The following is a 10,780-nucleotide window of genomic DNA, read 5'->3' as shown; positions in this document are numbered from 1 at the left end:
TTGTTTTATCGATTCTGTTCCGTTCGCGTTATTTTTCATCATGAACTTGCACCAACTGCTTAATTCTTTTCGTGCGTACGTCTGTGTCTGCACATTTCGTGAAAACCTAAGATGCCTCGCCGTGGTGCAGCTGGTCCCGAATGCACGTTCCAAATTATTGATTACTATTCAGTAAAAAAAAAAAAGACTTTTTTGCTGGCAGGAACGGACAGTCCCCGTTTATTCTACCCTTATATATACGAGTCCCGGTCTGCACTATCTGTGTTTTGCTGCTGGCTCTGCACTGCGTTATCTCCTTTGGTTTCCTTGCGACACACGGAGTGCACGCCTCCACTTCCCCTGCGCGCCGAGACTTTTGCACTTTTGTACGTGGGGATGCACATTACAGACGAGCACCGGAGAGCTAGCGGACTCACTTGGCCTATTTATTTTCGGCTGACCGATGGCTGGCGTCTTATTATCCGCTCTCCACGAAAGCTTTGCTTTTTACAAGAAAGCTCACTCATCATTCATCATTATCACCGAAAACCGGAGCAGCCCGGCCATCTGCGTCCACTGAAGGACAATTAAAGGCCACTCCCCTGTATCTCCTGTAAACCCAGCCCTGCGCCAGCTGCCGCCATATCTCTGTAAACTTCCTAATCTCATCTCCCCAACTGCTGCCACTGTTCTGGCGCTTTAGTGTCTCGCTTTCCATTTCATTTATCGATTCCTTTAGTTTCTGTTCTCCGCGGGGCCGGAGAATTGATACTTAAGTGGCGTACTCTAGAAGCGTGGTAGGGGGAGAAAAAAAAAAAGCACGGGACGAAGAATTGGGAATGGTCGCTTAAGTTCTTGCAGATGTACGCAACAGGCAGTAGCTTTCCGTGCCTTTACTGCGTCGGGTGCGACGGAGCCATCGATACAGAATAAAGAGAAACACAAATCAGCGACAGTACTGACGTCAAGACTATCCCAACGGCCAACAGTCCTGTCGGATGCACTGTCTTGAGTGGTCATACAGGCTGGTCTGCAACCGGAGGGCTCCTCTGCCACCCAGTCTATACGCACGGCTCGATCAGTTTGTTCCAGTGACACGCGTAGCAACCTGAGTTTCAAAACACTGAGCTCTTGCAGTTCGATCTTTCTGATACACGGCCGCAGAAGCGGTCTGCACGAGTGCTGCGCTTTCAGACGGTGTGGTGACAAGCTCGCACTACGTGTGTGGCGTGCACGTCATCAACTCTGCCATTCTCCTTCCTCAAAAGGGAGAAGTTGAGGGTGGGATACAGATGGGGTTGAGAGGCAATGGCACATCGTGTACAACATGCACACAGTGCCGCAAGGCAGTCTCTAATCGGAGCGTCTTGAAGGAGATGAAGATTCTCGGGCAGGGGCCTCGGCGATCGCCGGCGGTGAAGGGCTTCCAGATACTGCTTCGTTTCTTGAGGGCGTCGGCTGTCGGCTCTGCACATTGCGGAACGCCAATTGCTTACTGACTTCCTCTTAGCTCCCCTGTGTTTCCCCTCATCTCTAGATTCCGCGTTTGCATAAATACGACAGCGACGCATCGTATTGCTTAGGGTATCTCGCGGAGGCGACACGCCACGGTACCACATCAAGTCAAGAGGAACGGTGGCCTCTCGCCCAGTGCACAAGGAAGAGGGGCTAACCGCTCCCATCTTTAGCGTGGTCTGCTTTGTTATTCGTCTAAAGGGATATTGTGTAGCCACCCCACTGAAGAGGAGGAGCGCCCGCAAACCTGTTTTCACTCATCGAGGAAGACTTGCCCTCCTCGATCTACCCCTGCCTGGCGACACGCTCTCCCTGTTTACATGAGTGCGATACACCAGAAAGTTGATATGATGCGCTGCTGTCGCATTCATGTGAACGCGGCTTCTTCCCCCCCCCCCCCCCCCCCCCCCCCTAGTGCAGGGTTGAAAGCCGGTTTTTTTTTCTCCCGGTTAACTTCCCTGCTTTTCCTCCTCGTCCACATCGCCTTCCTCAATACGCATGACTAACTTGAACTCCTTGTCCAATTAGACAGAACTCTGTCGGATGTTTTCTTTTTAATGACGGTGCAAATATGCCCCTTCCTAGGGCCCCAGGCAAGGTGCGCCACCTTCTTCTATCACGTGCACACGTGTCCGCACTGTGAACAGAACCACATGATCGCGCTACGCAGGTGCACGAACACGTGGTCACGATATGAGACGGGCTCGAAATCTGACCGGCATGCGAGTCACCGGGCGCAGGTGGCGGTGCCTGAGTCGTCGCCGGAGCTGCACCGGTGCGGAGCTCAGCTTTCAGCTTCTTGGTTTTAGCCTTCCTGGATCGTCTGTCTCAAACCAGTGCTGTCGCAGTTCGAATGCCGTCTGACATGGTTGATCGCAGAATTCCCCCGGGGGAAAAAATAAGAGTGTACAACTCGGTCACGAGTTGTGCTATAGTTACGCTTGATACAGTGTGGCACACATTCGCCCTGGTACAAAATAAAAGTAAAAATGAAAAGGTAAACAGGTCACTCGATGTTATTACCTTCGCCTGTAGTCAATCAGCGAAAGACAGAGTGCTTTTAACCTGACATTACTTTTGTTTTTGTTCGCTCTTTCTTTGTCTCCGCGCCAGCCAAGCACGTGCCGAAGGCATCATTAGCGGGGAGTCCGCCGTCACGCGGTCGGTTCCCCGCAATGGCCGAGCGTGGCGCGGCGCCAAGGGCGCAAGCGAGAAGACCTCCTTCGCGGGAGTTATGTCACAACAAGGAACACGCCGCTAGCCACCTCCCCGCAGTGTACCTGCTTGGGAAACAGGACTGCGCGACGCGCACACATACTCATTCGAGGAAGTGTCGAACAGCAGCGGCTGCTCTGCGCCGTGTTAGCCAACCATACCATTTGTTGGGCGAGTTGGTGCTCACGATAATCCATAACAGCGCGACGGACGGGACAGAGAAGAGAGGACACAACACAGAGCGCTGACTCACAACTAAAACGTTTATTGGCCGCCAGCCAGTATAAATACTGCCCTGGTGGCCGGGAAGGAAACAAGCACGCTTGACTTGCGTGAAATTCAAAAACGCCAGTACATCAGGCACGGGTCAACAGGTAAGAGTCATACGTGGGAGATATCACCGCTACAGCAGGCACAAGTTTGCATTCACAAGTTAGCATAGTAAAGATAGCAAAGAACCGTGACTCGCTGGCTAGAGAAATAATAGAAGCCCACCTGATAGCTAGGACCTCAGACCAATGTATCAGTGCTCCCTCTGTAGCACTGTCAGATAAGGAAAACCGTTACCTTGATTGTGAATGCTAACAACTTGTGAATGCAAACTTGTGCCTGCTGTAGCGGTGATATCTCCCACGTATGACTCTTACCTGTTGACACGTGCCTGATGTACTGGCGTTTTTGAATGTCACGCAAGTGAAGCGTGCTTGTTTCCTTCCCGGCCAGCAGGGCAGTATTTATACTGGCTGGCGGCCAATAAACGTTTTAGTTGTGAGTGAGCACTCTGTGTTGTGTCCTCTCTTCTCTGTCCCGTCCGTCGCGCTGTCATCCGATTTTTACTATACGCATCCCGTCCCACTATAAGCATGCAGGTCTGCAAAACCTGGAGATATCAGCCAGTTAGAGGCTAGACTGATAGAAGTGTTAGTTACTGATTAGTCAAGTGGGGCAAACATGAGATATATGTTAGTCACAGTGGCCAAGGCGCGGCACTGACGCGCGAACAACATTGTGAGTTCGTCCGGTGATTAGATAATGATCACGAGGTGAAGACAAGACGAAAACGCCCAAACAGAAAACGGCCTTGCTAGAAATTGGGAAGGATAACGTCCGCAGTTTTCACGGATTCGGCCCCGAACAAAGTCAACAAGCTGAAAGAGAGATGATCATTCGCATGGATACTTTAGTTTTGTATGTGCAGTGGAAGAGAACCCATGGCCGTCTAGTCCTTTCAATGCAAAAATTCCAAGAAATGTATGGTTGGTATATTAACTCTATGGTTCAAATGGGACCGCCTCTCTCAAACTGCCCCTTCCAAGAAAGACCATTCAGGACGTCCGTTTTTGGCTTCTCTGAGCTGCACGTCGAGTTTTGCTTCAATTTCTATTGCTTCTCAGCCCCCTTCCGCCAAGGGCTGCCAAAACGAAAAAAAAATAATAAATTCAGTAATTTCCGATTTATGTTCCTCAGCCCTTGGTGGACTGTTTTTTTGTTTTGTTTACTGTATTGCCCGGAACCGGTAAGCGACAGGATTAGCCCGTCGCGAGGTTGAGCCCTTTGACGCATCGCGAGCAGTTTCATCCAGCCGCTGCTGAGAAATAGGCGCGTGGGAAAGCCGTCAGCGGGGCGGTATACGATATCGCATCCTGGAGGGCGTTTAACAGGACACCGGCATGCATCACCGCCAGCGCATTGCTGTGACGCGGGCGGTTTGGAGGGCGGCATTCGCATGGGAAGGACGTCTCACATCCTTCCTGCTGTTACTCGATCCTTTGCACTAGTCAATTTCTCTCTCTTTTACTGCGAGCATACAGCTTTTTTTTTTTTTTGTGCGCAAAACATTCGACGAACCACAACACGGGAGAAACACAAGGACTGGCGCAACGCTAAAAACTATTTTATTCTTCTCACACCAACGATTCGAAGAGACGGCGATTCTGGGCAGGAGCAGAAACGAACACGCGCGGCTGGCTCTCGAAGCATTCCATATTGAGAAAAAGGCTGAAGGATGTGCTAGCGATACTTCCTTATCACTTTACTCAGCCGAATTGGAAGTTTTTGTGCTCGCATCGTCGCCAGTAATCTCGCATGACTGGAATTTTTTGTTAGCTTGCGCAAGTGTGAAAAAATGTATATCTATGCGTTGGTGTGAGAAGAATAAAAGAGTTGTTAGTGTTGCGCAACTCCTTGTGTTTCTCCCGTGTATGTGGTTTGTCGAATGTTTTGCGCACATTGTTCATCTGTATCACCATGCATCAACTAGGCCCAACAGAAGTGTTATTGAAGCTTTTTTTTTGTTTCCGTTTTAATAACTTGGGTCGGCCTGCCGAGCACCATCGGTTTATTTTGCTAATTCGCATGTTTTGCCCTGTGTACTATGCAACGGTGGTTTTTGTGCGACATTTGCGTTATTGACGCAGTTAACGCTTTACTTCATTTATTTACGTCATTCACGACAGCCGACTAAAATTGTCGTGCAAAATATAGGTGAAAACACAGTCGCAACCAACCGTTTGCTGCTTCGCTTGAATAATCGGAAATCAGAATGCAAGGTCATGGAACAGTTCGTATATCTTTATCGCGGAAACGTTAATTATTTTTATTTACTTTTCTAGTGTATTAAAATTGCATTTGCATTACCCGCCGATGTGACTCAGCCGAAGAACCGGGTTCGAGCCCGACCGCGGCGGCCGCGTTTCGATGGAGGCGAAACGCAAAAGGCGCCTGAGTGCTGTACGATGTCAGCGCACGTTAGGTATTCTCGGGTGGTCGAAATTATTCCCTAGGGTAAGGGTGCGTGCTAGTTGGTAATCCATAATTAGAATAATATAGAGCGCAACTTAAAACAGGCAAACACAAAGACGAGAGCAGACACACGAGCGCTGGTGTGTCCGCTCTCGTCTTTGTGTTTGTCTGTTTTAAGTTGCGCTCTACATATTTTTAATCACAAATTATTCCGGAGCCCTCCACTATACGGCACCTCTTTCTCTTTCTTCTTTCACTCCCACCTTCCTCTTTTCTCTTAAGGCGTGGTTCAAGTGTCCACCGAGATGTGATACCACGCCTTTCATTTCCAGGCAACCAATCATTTTTTTATGCATTTGATCTTTGCATAATATTAATGCGGCTTCTGACAAAGTACCTCACTGCAAAAACCTCTTTATTTTTATTTTCTTTTATTAACGACGGACAGCACTACGTCACGTGTGAACGTGGTCTATTGAAACGGCGATTATCAATTGCCGGCCGTTTGGTAAGGCAACTGCGTTGTCGGGTTTTCCATGCGTTCGGCGCTATTCCTTGTGCAGCTGCAAGTCTCGCATGCGGCACAACATGCAGTATCGCAGCCATACCAAAGATCGCGTCGTGCGGCAGTTCACAGCTAAGCAATGTTCGGGGGGCAGACGGGGTGAATGCCAACGCGCACGTCAATCACCGGGTTTTCCTCAACTCCACACCTCGTAAGCAACTCGTGATTCCTGATCAGCTGACTCTGTGGAATGCGCATTGCTCACTCACATTGTAACTTACCGACTTCCTTTGCAACTCTGGTTTTTCCCGACACACTAGGCGAATTCAAAATTGTTTTTTTTTCTGCCTTATCAGCGACCACAATGAAAGAGAACAACTTCTGAAATGCGGTAACGACCACCAGCCATGGGGTCAATAACAATAATAATAATAATTGGTTTTGGGGGGAAAGGAAATGGCGCAGTATCTGTCTCATATATCTTTGGACACCTGAACCGCGCCGCAAGGGAAGGGATAAAGGAGGGAGTGAAAGAAGAAAGGAAGAATAGGTGCCGTAGTGGAGGGCTCCGGAATAATTTCGACCACCTGGGGATCTTTAACGTGCACTGACATCGCACAGCACACGGGCGCCTTAGCGTTTTTCCTCCATAAAAACGCAGCCGCCGCGGTCGGGTTCGAACCCGGGAACTCCGGATCAGTAGTCGAGCGCCCTAACCACTGAGCCACCGCGGCGGGGATGGGGTCAAACCCAAAAAATGCCTGTGCCACCATTGACAGAGCCCGTCAAACAATCCAAGGTGCACGTCTAAATCTGGAGCCCTCCATAACCGCGTTTCTCATAGCCCGTGAGCAAACTTAAGACGTTTAACTCTCCCATATATACCAAGCACTCCTGCATTATCTCCAGCCTCAGAGAGCAATGTATTCGCAGAAGTTCACACCTGGGGCGCGATGCTCTAAAATCCATCAGTGCAGCGCGTGGTTGATTGGCAGCCGCTTGTTGGCATTTACACTTCGACGAAGACTGCGGTAATCTAAAACCCAGCTCAATTTCTACTGCAGGCGTATTCTTTTCTCTACGCTTTTATGATCAGCATTCCGGAAGTTCGGCTTTGGTTTTGCCTTATTGGGCCGGTTTTGGGCATAATAACATAATATATATCACATCAAAATAAAGGAATCATCGCAATATTAATGTATACATTTATATTTGTCGCAGATAATTTTGTCTGCATCCTTGTGTCTTGGACTCATGCTCTACTATATGCCGCCTATTTTGTAGTTGATGCAGGGCGCACTGGAATTTAAAAGCGGCACGGCTCGTCCGATGCCCTCGGGGTGTGTGACCGGTGAAAACCGGTACTGGCGAAGAAGCGTGGGGCTCGATTCGAATCCTAAACTATGCTCGTTGCTCCCAAGGCTAAAGAATATCCCCTGACAAGGACGGTGAGGGTAACAGCGGGCTGGTCGCCGGATATGCGCGTACTTGTTGTGTCTGGTCGCAACCGCGCTTGAGTGCGCCCTCGCCTCCGTCCACACGACGGGCTTCGTGCGGCTTGCCTGCGCGTCACTTCAGCCCGCCGGCCTCTTATCTACACAGAAGCCGCGCGCCCCGCCGCCGTCATGACCAGCTCGGCCGACTGCAAGCGTGGGTCTTAGTGCGTTTGAAAGCACGTTTTGCTTCAGCGCTTCGCCGAGCATAGTGGCGAATTCTGCCGACCTCCCAATATACACACACTATTTACACAATAAGATATGTGTACAGGTTGAACTGATCACGCGCACAATCTGTACACTTTTCTTATTGTGTAAATAGTTTGTGTATATTCCTGTACACATTTCTTATTGTGTAAATAGTTTGTATATATTACTTCTCCCCCTATCCTCTCTTCCTGTCCCCTCACCTTTTCCATTTCATCTCTCCATTCTTCCTACTATCCTTTATTTCCGCTACACCAGCTCAGGTGCTTCAGTATCGATGGCAGATGCCGGGCTAGCAAAAATCTTTTCCTTCCTTTTTATTATTATTTTAATAAAACCCCTTACTATTACTACCCTCCGTCGTACCTCGTAGGGGAGAGAGAAAGTAATTTCACGCGCCCAGCTTAAAATCCAGCCATGTTTCTACAATGTCATGACTTACTGAATCGTGAGCGGCAGTAGGAATTAATAGGTACAGAGGCGTGCGGGCATAGTAATTATGAAAATGAGCTCAGAACACCAGTGCACAGCGCTAATAATTATTTACGAATGATTTTGTACACCGATTGGTTCGATCTCGGCCAGCGCCAACGCTTGACGTCATGGTCGACCGGCCAACCTCCGGCAAGACGGGCGCTCGATCCCGGAGCGAATAAGCTTTCTTTATATGATTATATGATGTTTTCTTTATATGATTTTTTTTTCTTAGCCAAGCCCCGGGCTTGAGGTTGTGCCCAACGTTTAGGGACTGTGGCTACCTTCATTGGTTATCGAAGTTTAGGGCGGCCCTCGAACTATGACCGCCTTAACTTCTTTGCAAAACCACGGCGCTCCCCTCGAGACCGGCCGTGCTAAAACTTACAAAAATGCAAACAAAGGCATTAGACGCCAGTTTGGGTGAGGACTCCCTGCTCGGCACGTGCTTTTACAAGTACCTAGGCTTTAACCCGTGGGTCGATAAGTAAGGTCTTGTATTGTTTCTGTTTGTGAGAATTACACTTTAAGTTACAGTTCGTTGATCGTCTGTGTGACTCAGCTTCTGTAGCTCACAGTTTGCCCTATGTACATCTATGTAAATGTAATCCTATTTTGACCTTCTTCATTTGCTTATCTCCCTTCATCACCGCCGAACAAGAACGTTTGGAAGGGTCTGATCCCTTCCGAAGAACGCAACGAACCATCAAGAAATAACTTATGTGGTGGTATAAAAATTGAGGGACTTGCTCATAGAGAATCCCTCGATTTCTAAAGCAAGACGGAAAGACTGTCTGAAAGTACAATAACCTGAGAGATACTGCAGGGGATCCTTATTAAGCCATCTCAATGGTCAGCAACTCGGCGACAAAAATAGGAGTACAGTAAGGGGCCCGCTTCTGTGCATTGCACGTCGTCATCTTCATCAGCTTCTATCGGCGGCGCGAACCGATGAGACCAGCTTAACTTCGACCAGAGCTTAACCTGAGTCTCATACCGTCGCCAGACGTGCCGACGACCCAGCAAAGCAAAAATAAGCGTGAGCCAACCGGGTTAAACATGTTTTCGCAGGTCTACTCGGTTTAATATGCGTTAAAACCCTACCACTTTTTTTTCGGTAAACCTTAGCTACTATGTAGTTGCCGAAGTGTCGATGAAATAATGCTGGCAATATTAGCTTCTCACGAACGGCGCAGTACTCGCCGCAACGCCCTGATTGACATAATTCGCCCTTCAGCACACGGCCAAGCGTTTCTATCTTTCCTCGGCTTCTATGACCGCTTGGAGCAGGCGATATCATGAAGCGTGTCCGCCCGGAATTTTCTCCGAAATCTGCCTTGCGATAAATGGGAACACGTACACGTTCTGAGGCCTACAGGCCCGGGGCGCTTCTGTACATAGAGATATCAGTGTGTGCTCAGTTAGCGCCCGAAAGCGCTGACTTCGGTTGAGAACTGTCCGAGTGCTGTTTTGCAGTTTTAGTCGCACACTGAGTCCATGGGAGACTATTGTTGTCGTTTATTAATTAGTGTTTATTGGGGATTGTTGTCTATTATAAACGGGAGGGAAGAAGAGGCTGCATTCTTCTTTTATTTTAATTTTTTGCAGTGTCATCTGGTCGTCGTCGTCTGCATGAAAAGGCCCCATCGAGTATATGAAGAGTGCTTTTTTTTTTCTTATAAACGAGCCAAATCCATACATCGAAAATAAGTGTATTTCAGCTTTAATCCAGAGTTCGCCCATAATTATTTCCTGTGGGAAAGTATCAAAATTAAATAGGAAATAACTAGAGTTTTAAAGCATGTCACGTAAAGCCAATTCGTTGCTGCGGATGAACAATTTCCGCGTTTTATTTTTGTTTCTGTAATATGGATTTGACTCATTTCGAAAAAAAACTCCCATTGCGTTGAAATATGTATTGAAAGCCAATTTCGGGCCTTAAGGCTGCCATCGTTGGAGTTAAAAGAGTTCACAACACAACACTCGAACGTTATCTTCTGTCACATATTTTTTTATTGCGAAGCAATACTACTTTAGGTCGCACTTCAGCCCGTTCCGTGGCGAGGCGGTGGTAGGCACCATTGACCTTTAGCGTGACCTCGCTGCGTGACGTCACACCACGTGACCTAGAGTGACGTCACACCAGCTGTGTAAAAACGGGGTCCCATCTCACGCCGTCGCGAGGCGAGGCGGTGGCCACCAACGGCGGCCTAACTCCCGCTCCTCTCACCAGGGGCGCTACTGTCAGAGTGACGTCACACCAGCTGTATAAAACAGCTCCGCTCCTCTCGCCAAGGCAGTCATACAGCCAGATGTTACGATGGTGCCTACGAACAAGGCAGTTCGGCAGAATGCAAAGAGGAAGCATCAGCGAGCTACGGAGACGGAAGAAGAACGACTTTCTAAGCGGCGGGCCCAGTATGCAGCTCGGCGACAACGTGCAACCTCCTCTGTGGAAACAGCAGAAGCAAAGGAAGAAATTATGCCCGACAGTGAGTCTCCCTCTACTAGTTCAGAACGCGACTAAACGGCAGAGGCGTGTCCAAGAAACCCCGGAACAGCGACTCGAGAAGGAACGTGCGTTTCGAGAGAAGGAAAACGAAAAGCGAAGAAAACAGCGTGCAGAAGAAACACCCCAGCAGAGACA

The sequence above is a fragment of the Amblyomma americanum genome, chromosome 7 (assembly GCF_052857255.1).
Source record: "Amblyomma americanum isolate KBUSLIRL-KWMA chromosome 7, ASM5285725v1, whole genome shotgun sequence".
Classification (NCBI taxonomy): domain Eukaryota; kingdom Metazoa; phylum Arthropoda; class Arachnida; order Ixodida; family Ixodidae; genus Amblyomma; species Amblyomma americanum.
The sequence above is the reverse complement of the archived record's forward strand: the minus strand, read 5'-3'. Positions refer to the sequence as shown.